Source organism: Parasteatoda tepidariorum, chromosome 8, assembly GCF_043381705.1.
Source record: "Parasteatoda tepidariorum isolate YZ-2023 chromosome 8, CAS_Ptep_4.0, whole genome shotgun sequence".
NCBI classification, from domain to species: domain Eukaryota; kingdom Metazoa; phylum Arthropoda; class Arachnida; order Araneae; family Theridiidae; genus Parasteatoda; species Parasteatoda tepidariorum.
Window position 1 is genome coordinate 23890406 of NC_092211.1, and position 10411 is coordinate 23900816.

At 27.1% G+C, this 10411-nt stretch overlaps 2 protein-coding genes across 3 annotated transcripts in view; one reads left to right on the forward strand and one right to left on the reverse strand.

The window, feature by feature from the left end:
• The window catches only part of LOC107444651 (organic solute transporter subunit alpha), a 74709-nt gene that overhangs the window by 59860 nt on the left and 4438 nt on the right, over nt 1-10411 (reverse strand). The gene's annotated exons all lie outside the window — the stretch shown is intronic.
• Nucleotides 1-10411, forward strand: part of LOC107443829 (BAG domain-containing protein Samui) — a 64235-nt gene that overhangs the window by 27317 nt on the left and 26507 nt on the right. The gene's annotated exons all lie outside the window — the stretch shown is intronic.

The window sequence follows — 10411 nt, forward strand, 5'->3', positions numbered from 1 at the left end:
GGTAGACTCGCCCCATACGAGAGATTTGTCAGCAGTTCTATAAAAATATACAGTAACAGCGTAACTGTTAATATTTTCTAAAATCGATTTCACAGCTTTAAAGAGGGATAAATAGCGATTCCGAAACACCTATTAAAAGCCTTTTTTCTTTAATATTTACAAAAGTTTGACCACTTGAAAGTTGACAAACTGAAAAAATGGGTAGACTCGCCCCGGTTTACGGTAATTATCTCGCGGAACGTTTTGGAGATAAGTTTCGAAAGTGATTCAAACATTGTAAAATGTCAAATGATAAGATATAAACTAAAGTTTGTCAAGAGTATTAACTAATCCAACAAAGTGAAAAATTGTACTATAATTTCAGACTAATTACTCTGATAAAAATATAACAGAAAGGTGAAATTCCTACATATATTTCTGAAATATAAATTTAAAAGTCACATTTAAAAAAAAATTTTTGTTAACACATTTTTCATTAAATTGTACTCTTGTCGGTCCAAAAAGTAAATTATAATGTTTGGAATGATTATGAATACTTAATTTGGGAGATATTAAAGCTGCCTAAACATATTTTAGTTGAAATTTAATTTTTTGACTTTTGGCCATAGATCGTGGTCTTCTGGCCCACTGTGTAGCGGAGAAAATCTTTTTTGTCGGAAAATATATGTTTTTTAAAGAAAAAATTCTCGTTTCTTTAATTGAAAATTGTTTTTGCAGTAGAATGTAATAATGCTTTAAGCATTAATTTTTATCTCGTTAATTCTGTGTTTTGCACGTAAAAATAGTGAGGAAATTCCCATGTTTTGTACACAATATTTACTAGTAGTACAAGTTTTTTTCGTTCTCAAAGTTAATATGTTCACTATAGATACTATTGAGATCCCACTAAATCATAAACAATTCCCACTCACACACTTCTAGATACTGTCTGAGTGTTTGCGTGTCTTTGAAGATAACAAGATAATAAATGGGCAGTGACAAACCCGAGTTATCCTTAGACTGCATATTACTAAAACTAATTTTCCCATTTGATGTCCTGCTAGCCAATACTATTTTAAATGTATCTACATTTAATCTAAAAATTGATATGATCTTTTGTACACCACTTCTCTATCACATAACCTTCAAACGTTTAATTTTCTGTGATTAAGTTTTAATTATTGTACCATGCCCAAAAATCTTAATAGATCTTAAGGTCGCCAAAACATGCAACCACCTCTTCATATTCCATTACATAAAAATGGTTTGCTCCAGTTTGTCGAAAAATGGAGCCACATAACTCCCACGCTATATCAACAATAGTTCTCGAACGCTTTTTTTTAAACGCTGTTATACTTGGCACATATCGTATCCCATATTGTTTTTAGAAGACAGTAAAAAGAAAATCAGCTCTTTAGATAAATTTTGAGAGCTTCTATTTTGGCAGGTAGCTGTTTTTCTTTTTTGTAACAAAAACACATCATTTTGGGTATGTCACGCTCCGACAAGAAGTCTGTTATTTTGTGGACTACTGAAGCGTCGTGCCACCAAAATTACCCCATTGAACTAATTTTGGGTTCGTAATATTTTTTTTTTAAGACAACATACATATTCGTCTTGTGAAAGACTATTTGAACTTTTTCTTTCATAAAAAAATGAAATGTTTTTTGTGTGCAAATACTTTATGGTTATTATTTCGTAAGACAATTCAGATGATGCTTTCTTGGAAAAGACTACTTGAATCTTTTTTAAGCCTAAATTTTTGTTTGTAAAGATTTTATAATTACATATTTATAGGAACACTCACAGGTTTACCTTTTTCTTAATGTTGGATATATGAAATTCATTAAAAATATCTAAATATATCTTATATTTTTGGATATTTTATTATTGGGTAAGTAATAAACTGCCATCGGGAGAAGATGAATTGAATTTTTATGAAATTTTTATTCACATTTTATTTTCTTGTTTTTACATATTTTATGGTTAGGGCTGCTCCACAAATAATGCCACGCTTGGAGGGAGGGGGTGGTGTTCGGGAAAGTGTGACAATTTGTGACAAGAGATATTAATAAACAGTGTGAAACAAAAAATTTTTTTCCAATCCCCACCTGGATAATGACCTAGATCATACAGGCACCTGAAGGGCAGATTTGTTGGTCACTCTTTCATGGTCACCATATTCGGTGGGCCAACATTGCTCCCATAGTAAGGACAGATAGTACAGAGAAGGAAAGAACATCCATGCCTTGCCCGGGATTCGAATCCAGAGCCTTTCTGATGCAAGGGCAGTTCCCTAACCCCTACACAGGCCGGTCGGCGTGTGAAACTAAATAGTTTGGTTGAAAATGCTTTTTAAGTCCCAGATTAAATTTTTCCATATTTTTTAAATCAAGATAAGTACACTTTTACTCATTATTATTGTTATACCCACTAGTGTCATTACAATTCATAGTTTTAAAATAAAATTTGAAAAATGATAATTTGTTTTTCTCTACTACTGCTTTCTCTACTGCTTTGTTTCCTCTACTGTGGAACGAGACTTTTTATGGCCCCTCGAAACTGCAAAGTACTTAAGAAAATCATTTAAATAAAGAAATTTTCGACTATCATGAGTTTGCCTCTAGCTACAGCATTTAAACCATATGATATTGAATACCAGTTTATCTAAATTTTGATGAGATATACAAACTGCTAAAAATGTGTTTTGCTCATGTTATTAGCGCAAGACAACTGAGAAGGGTAATGAATAATATTGAATAAATAAAACAATTGAATTATTTAACCTTTATGAATTGCATTGGGTCATGTCTTTGAGTTTTGTGCATAATTTAAGCATTATTTACTAGTGATTTATTGATTATTTACTATTTTTCCACCGGTATGAAGAACGTAATCTTAGTTAGTGTTTTGCAAAACACAAAACATCAATAAGTATGAATTAAAATTGTTTCAACAAAATACTTCACTGAAAAATTCACTTTCAAATTTTTGCAAGAAAATCGGTGCTACATCTGGTAGATATTGCAACGAAATGTACAGTTGCAAGGGAAAAATGAGATCTAATATTTTTATAATATTATTAATGAAATATCTCTGAAATTTTTGTTTCATTTAAACCATTCTAAAAATGATTTTCCATTTTTAGTGAAGTATTTTGCGTAGTACGTTACAGATGTGGAGAAGCATTGCAAAAAAATTATTTATTCATTAATAATGCTTAACAGATGAATAACTTTTTAAAGCTTATAATTAAAAAAAAAGAAACATATTTTTCTTTAAATTCAAGTTAGAAAATGCATGAAAATCTCTTTCTACTACGAAACAAAAAGAAGCAAGTTTTAAATTAGATATTTTACATACATATCGCATTTAAAATTTATTTAAGACATCTTTTGTAGACATATTTCACAGATATTTATTACAGATATGAAAATAACTATGATATATCTTTATAGGATATATTTTGCATATTTATAGACATATTTCATAGATAAAAAAATATATTTTAAAGAAAAAGAGGTAAATTCGATTACTATCTGATACAACTTTAATGAAATAAAAAACTTCCTATGTTACATAAGATAGTAATAATAACGATACAAATGATTCCAAGAATTAGAAGATTTAAATAAGAGCTTTAAGAAGAATTCCAGCGACTATGTAAATTATAAGATGTATAATCTATACAACAAAATAGCATACTTTCTACTAAATGGGAAAATTCGATTACTATCTGATGCAACTTTAAGGAAATAAAAAACTTCCTATGCTAAGATAGTAATAATAATGATACAAATGATTCTAAGAGTCAGAAGCTTTAAATAAGAACTTAAGAAGGATTCCAGCGACTATGTAAATTATAAGATGTATAATCTGTACGATAAAATAACGTATATTCTACTAAATAGGTAAATTCTGTTACTATCTGATACAACTATAAGGAAATAAAATAACTTTCTATGTTACATGATATAGTAATAACAATAATACAAATGATTTTAAGAATCAAAAGCTTTAAATAAGAGCTTTAATAATAATTCTAGCGACTATGTAAATTATAAGATCTATAATCTGTACAATAAAATAACGTACTTTCTACTAAATAGGTAAATTCGATTACTATTTCATGCAACTTTAAGGAAACAAAAAACTTTCTATGTTATATAAGATAATATTAATAATGATACAAATGATTGTAAGAGTCAGAAGCTTTAAATAAGAACTTAAAGAAGGATTCCAGCGACTATGTAAATAATAAGATGTATAATCTGCACTATAAAATAACGTACCTACCATTGACAAAAATAGATATTTTTTGCTAAAAACAACTGTAGTTATTTCATTAAAATGGACATTTTCTACTTCCTATTAAAAATAAACACTTTTAGGATTATAAGTATATGCATTACAAGCATGAAAAAAAAAAGAATATTATAAAACACCAAATATAGAAAACATATATTTTTTGATAAAATCTGAAAATTTTTAGAATATATAGTTTTTTTTTTAAGTGATGTGAAACAAAGCATGAAATCTGATCATTGTTATACGCCAATAAAAATGATTTCACGCAAGTATGCCCTTTGTCGGAGGTATCTTATCGGTTTCGCCTTTCATATGACTTTTTGTCTCCTTTTTAACTGAAGCCTGTCTTTAGCAGAAAAAAAGGCGATTATTTAGACGGAGCAATTTATCATTAATAACACATCTTTATAAACGCCCTTGAATACTGCGTTTTCACATGAGATTCAGACTTCTACCACCCAGAGAGTGGGTCGTAACAGCTGAGAAAAATCAACAGAATTATCTAATTGCCTATAATTACGCAAATTTTAAATGTTGACCCCACAAACATTCGCTCGTGAAATTATCTAAATTTAGACTGAAGTAAAAAAAATATTTAATTTACATAAAAAGATTTATCATACGCCAAGCGTCCCTCCCAACCAAATAAAATATAGGCTTAAATTCTAAATAATCTAAATTTTTTAATATAGAAAATTTTATACATTAAGCACATCGGAGAGCAGCACATTTGGGTACATTTTTTAGTGAATCTTTAAACCATGTATTAGCATAAATTAACAGGATCTTAATAATGTAGCATTAAATGTTTTTCTTTAGAATTTTGGGTTCTTGTGAGCTTGTTGGAAGAAATGTGAGATTTAAAAAATCAGGTTCAAACGCATTAGCTAATATTTTTTCCCAAAGGAATAATTGCATGTCCAGGAAACTGAGCCGCGGTGGCTCAGGGGATAGAGCATTCACCTTCTAATGAGATGACCCAGGTTTTAATCCCAGCTGTGACTGGTTGATACGAATTCTGCTCCTTGCTTGCACCGACCACAGTATTAATGTAAAATATCCCGAGTGTTTGACGGATCATGGGTTAGAATCCCTTTCAATTTTGGGCTAAAAGCAGGATTTTTTCGTGGTTTTCCTCTTCATGTAATGTAAATGCGGGATAGTTAATTCAAAAAGTCCTCCCCGAAGGCCAGTTTGTCACAATGCTTGTTCCAGGGGTTCTCTTGTCTTCTGGGTTAGATTCAAAATCACAATGCTACGAAGTTGAACATTGAAAATCGTTAAATCAGAATTGGATTGGCAATTCAACGCCGGTTATAAATCATTTAATCTAAGAATGAAAAAATAAATTATTTTTTTAAAATTTTTATTTTGAAGCTAATTTTCGTCTTTGCTAGATTTAAATAAAATATAGATTTGGTGGTGGGTTATATTGAATCAGTCCCGGTGAGGTATATCTATATTTAAAAAACTACTTTACCGCAGTTTTTTTATAGAACTTTCTGGATTTTTATTTTTACAATGATTTTTTAAATACGTATATAACTCAAAAATTAACATCAAGAAGTAATTCAAGAAATTTCTCTGTCAAGGACCTTTACTCATATCAACGTCATTAGAATACGTAAATCTATTTCAGAAATTACTTTAATTTAAAAATGTAAAATAAAGTTTCACAAAAATAAAGCGACGAGATAAATATTTGAAAATCTTTACGCTAAATTTAACAGAAATAAATCGTATCAGAATGCATTAAAATAAAGTACTCATAAAAAAAAATAAAAAAAAATATGAAATTAAAAAGGCATAAATGAAAATTTTTAAAAAAGAATGCTGATGGGGTGTGAAAACTTAGAGGGAAAAAAATATAAAACAGATATTTTAGTTCAAAATATGTTGAGTTCCATGAAAAAAATTGTGAGTTCAACCAATAAAATGTATCCTAAAAATAATTACGAGCTAATTACGAAGATCATATCGCTCTTCCCATCTCATCAATTCTGACAAAGAAAATCTATTAAGTCCGAATACAGATACTAATTTAATGCTTTAAAAAAGTTTTTATTTTTATTTAAAGGGTTGCCACTTTACTGACATGTTTTCAACAACGATAATAAGAAAAATGAATTAAGAGAAGTCATAAAAGGATACCACGTTAGCCACCATAAATAATTAATTAATTAAAAATTGAAATTATTAATATAATTACAATCGAATTCTGTGGGCGTCATATGGCTTTATTAGGAAATAAATCCATATAAATACAATCGAATTATAATTATTTTAATGATAAGATGAACTAGGTTCGAATCCCAGCAATGACTGATTGATTTAAATTCTGCTCTCTGTCCTTATCAACCACAGTGCTGACTTAAAATATTCTCAATAGAAGGCGGATAATGGGACAGAATCCCCTTACCGGTGGGCAAACCGTGAGTGGTTTTCCTCTCTATGAATGCGAGTTAGTTCCATAAAAAAAAAAGTCCCTCAAGGAGGCTGGTTTTTCGAAATTCTTGATTCAAGAGTTCCCTAGCTTTCTGAGTCGGGTTTAAAATTACAAAAATATGGAATTGACCATTGATGTCTGCAAACCCAAGAATTAGTCAACTGTATAACGTCGGTTGTAAAAAAATGAAAACAAAACAAACTAAAACTCCCATTTTTATTCGTTTATTTTTTACTACATGTTAACTATAATGATCGCTATATATTTACAGATATACGAATATTATGCATTATTTAGTATGTTATATGTTTATAAGTTACATCAACGCAAATTTAGGGTCAAACCATTACATGACTATGAGAAACTTTCGATTCTAAAACCAATTAGCTTACAGAAATGATACTGAGCTTTGCTTAGTGCGTTTTGGTAAAAATCGAGATTCATAATTATTTTAGTTTTTATTAGCAAAAAATTTAGTGCTAATAAAAAAAAATTGTAAGATGTATTGATTGTTTTATACAAAAATTTGTATATTTTTTTTTTGCTTGATTCAAGCATGAAAATATACCTGTGTTAAAAATATGAAACTTCTTTCTGCAAAATCAATTTGCATCAAATTTTTGAATTTGCATTTTTAAATATTATTTATCATAAGTTAGCAACTAGATAGATTAAAAAGCTTAGGAAAGGGCCTTTTATATATTTACAGGGACTGTTATTATTAGGGGACTGTTATTATTATTATTAAGGGACTGTTATATATTTACAGATATACGAATATTATGCATTATTTAGTGTGTTTTTTGTTTATAAGTTACAACAACGCAAATTTAGGGTCAAACCATTACATGACTATGAGAAACTTTCCATTCTAAAACCAATTAGCTTACTTACAGAAATAATACTGAGCTTTGCTTAGTGCGTTTTGGTAAAAATCGAGATTCATAATTATTTTAGTTTTTATTGGCAAAAAATTTAGTGTTAATAAAAAAAAATTGTGAGATGAATTGATTGTTTTATACAAATTTTTTTTTATTTTTTTTTTGCTTGATTCAAGCATGAAAATATACCTGTGTTAAAAATATGAATCAATTTGCATCAAATTTTTGAATTTGCATTTTTAAATATTATTTATCATAAGTCAACAACTAGATATATTAAAAAGCTTAGGAAAGGGCCTTATTGTTATATCTTGACATCTTTCTTGGTATAAGATAAAAATTATTAAGAGCAGTATAAATTATGTTCAATCGTTAAAAAAATAATAACTAAAATTGATGCTAATTTTAAATCTTTTCTTCAATTTTTCTTTCTAATTATAGGAAATTCAGCTTTCCTAAAAGTAAAACTCAGGCTGAAAGTTATTTAGTTTACATTTATTTATGCAATCTTAAACATTTTGAATATTATATCAAATTTTTACTATAAAAATTTAGTTTAAATGTCGTTTACAGCGTTTAATTAAGAATGTTTAATTAAATGAAAAGCTCTTTGAAAATCTGAAAAAAAAGTCACAATTGAGGAAGTCATTTGTGAGAAGCACTACAGGTCATAAACTTAAAAATATTTGCGACAGTTGTTAGAATTATTATTTTTTAAAAATTTTATCTGTTTTCTTTTTCTTTCTTTTTGTGTTTCGTACACACGTTTCTTTTTCCTAATGTGATTTGTAAAAAGAGTTTTTGTTTTCACCTCACTTAAATAATAGTTTGTGATTTCAAATGTGCATACATTTTATTTAAATATTTAATGAGGATTCTGAATTTAAATATTAAGGACTACTCTTACCGAACACCTTGCATATGTTGCAGAGATTTACCATAATTTTTATAATGCGTCTTTAAACTGTTGACGTGATCAGCCTTACTTTATTTTATTAAAAAGTTTTATTGAAATGCCTTTTTTTAAAATAATTAAAACTTTTTGTCTGATATTTAAGATTTTCTGAGATTTGACGCTACATACATGACAAAAAACAAAAACAAATTTTATTCATGAAATTGTTAAATTACTTCATGATTTGGAATTTTCTGTTTTTAATTTTAAAACTTTTAGCGTGGTCTACCGTGTCATTATTTATTTATATATATTAATTTTTTTAAATCTCTTATGACTCAGTTTTCTATTTAAAAAACACACTTCAATGAATACAAATTTATTTGTAATATTTTCTTTGTAATAATATTAAAAACATTCTCTTTGGGTAAAGGTTTTTGAGGTTCTTAAAGACACTATAAAACTCAATTTCTTTTAAAAATAGAATATTCATGTTGCTTCATTAATCAATATTTTCTGTGTTCTATTTTTAAAAGTTTTACGGAGTCTTCTGTGCTTTATATTATATTATAAATCTTAAAGTGATTTGACAGCTTTTGATTACCTTTTTTTTCACTATTCGGTTTTCTATTAAAAATTACACTTCAAGGAATAGATATTTATTTTTAATCGTTTTTTCTAAGTAATATATAAAATATATTCCTATGGTAAGAGTTGATGATTTTTGGAAATATTTTGAAAATTCACACTTCTCATACGAAAAAAAAAAAAACTAAACTTCATTTATCGAATATCTTTGTTATTTCATTATTCAATATTTTCTGTGTTCAAATTTTGATGTTATTTACCAAAATGCATATTATTTTATAAGGTTTTTAATAGTTGTTAGTTTTTTATTATTTTCTTATTTCTTTTAAATCTACATTTCAAAAAACAGATATTTGTTAGTAAAAGAGAAAACTTAAATTTGAGTTGTTTCATTATGAATAATACTTGAAATCCTGATAACTGATGCGTCCTTTGTAACAGAGAAACTAATTATTATTTTCAAAATATATGTTATTACAGTATATAATATTTTTCGTATTCAGTTTATTAAATATTAACGGTATCGCCAAGCCTTATTTTATAAAATTAAAAATAATTTATTTTTTAGGGTATTTTTATTAAGGTATTTTTATTTTATAATTGCGCCTCAATAAATAGAAACTAATTTATTAACGTATCAAATAAAACGTAAGAGAAATTTTTGGCAATCATAATTATATTTAACAATTTTTCTTTGTGAACATTTTTAAATGTTTATTATTAATATTTTAATTGATTTAAAAATTTATTTGCTATTTTTTTTCAAGATATGATAGAATGCTTGTTGATTTATTCGTTTCAGATTGAAATATAAACTGCTGTGCTTCATACATTTAATTAATGAACTTATTCATCTTATGCTTTTATTAAATATTTTATTCATTACTTCATTATTTAAATGGTTAATAAATAAAAAATGCTTTTAATAAAAAATAAATTTTATAATTTTTTGATTCCAGATCAAATTACGGTAAAAAGCAACGTCACATTTTATCGTAAAATCCATTTTCATAGACACATATAGGGGAACAAAAATCTGATATGCTGTAATAGTTACAGTTAAATCATTGAATAAATAAATATTACTGTAAAAATTACGGTACAAGATTTTATGGCAAAAATATTTTTTATGGTAAAAAAGATTTTATACGGATGATGCACACAAAGAAACAGTACGTTATAAAGTAATTTCATTCTGAATTTTTTAACAGTGTAGGATATTATAACAGTAACATGAAAAAAATATTATTAAAATATTAACTTCGTAAAACATCTTATATATATATATATATATAATATATATATATATATATA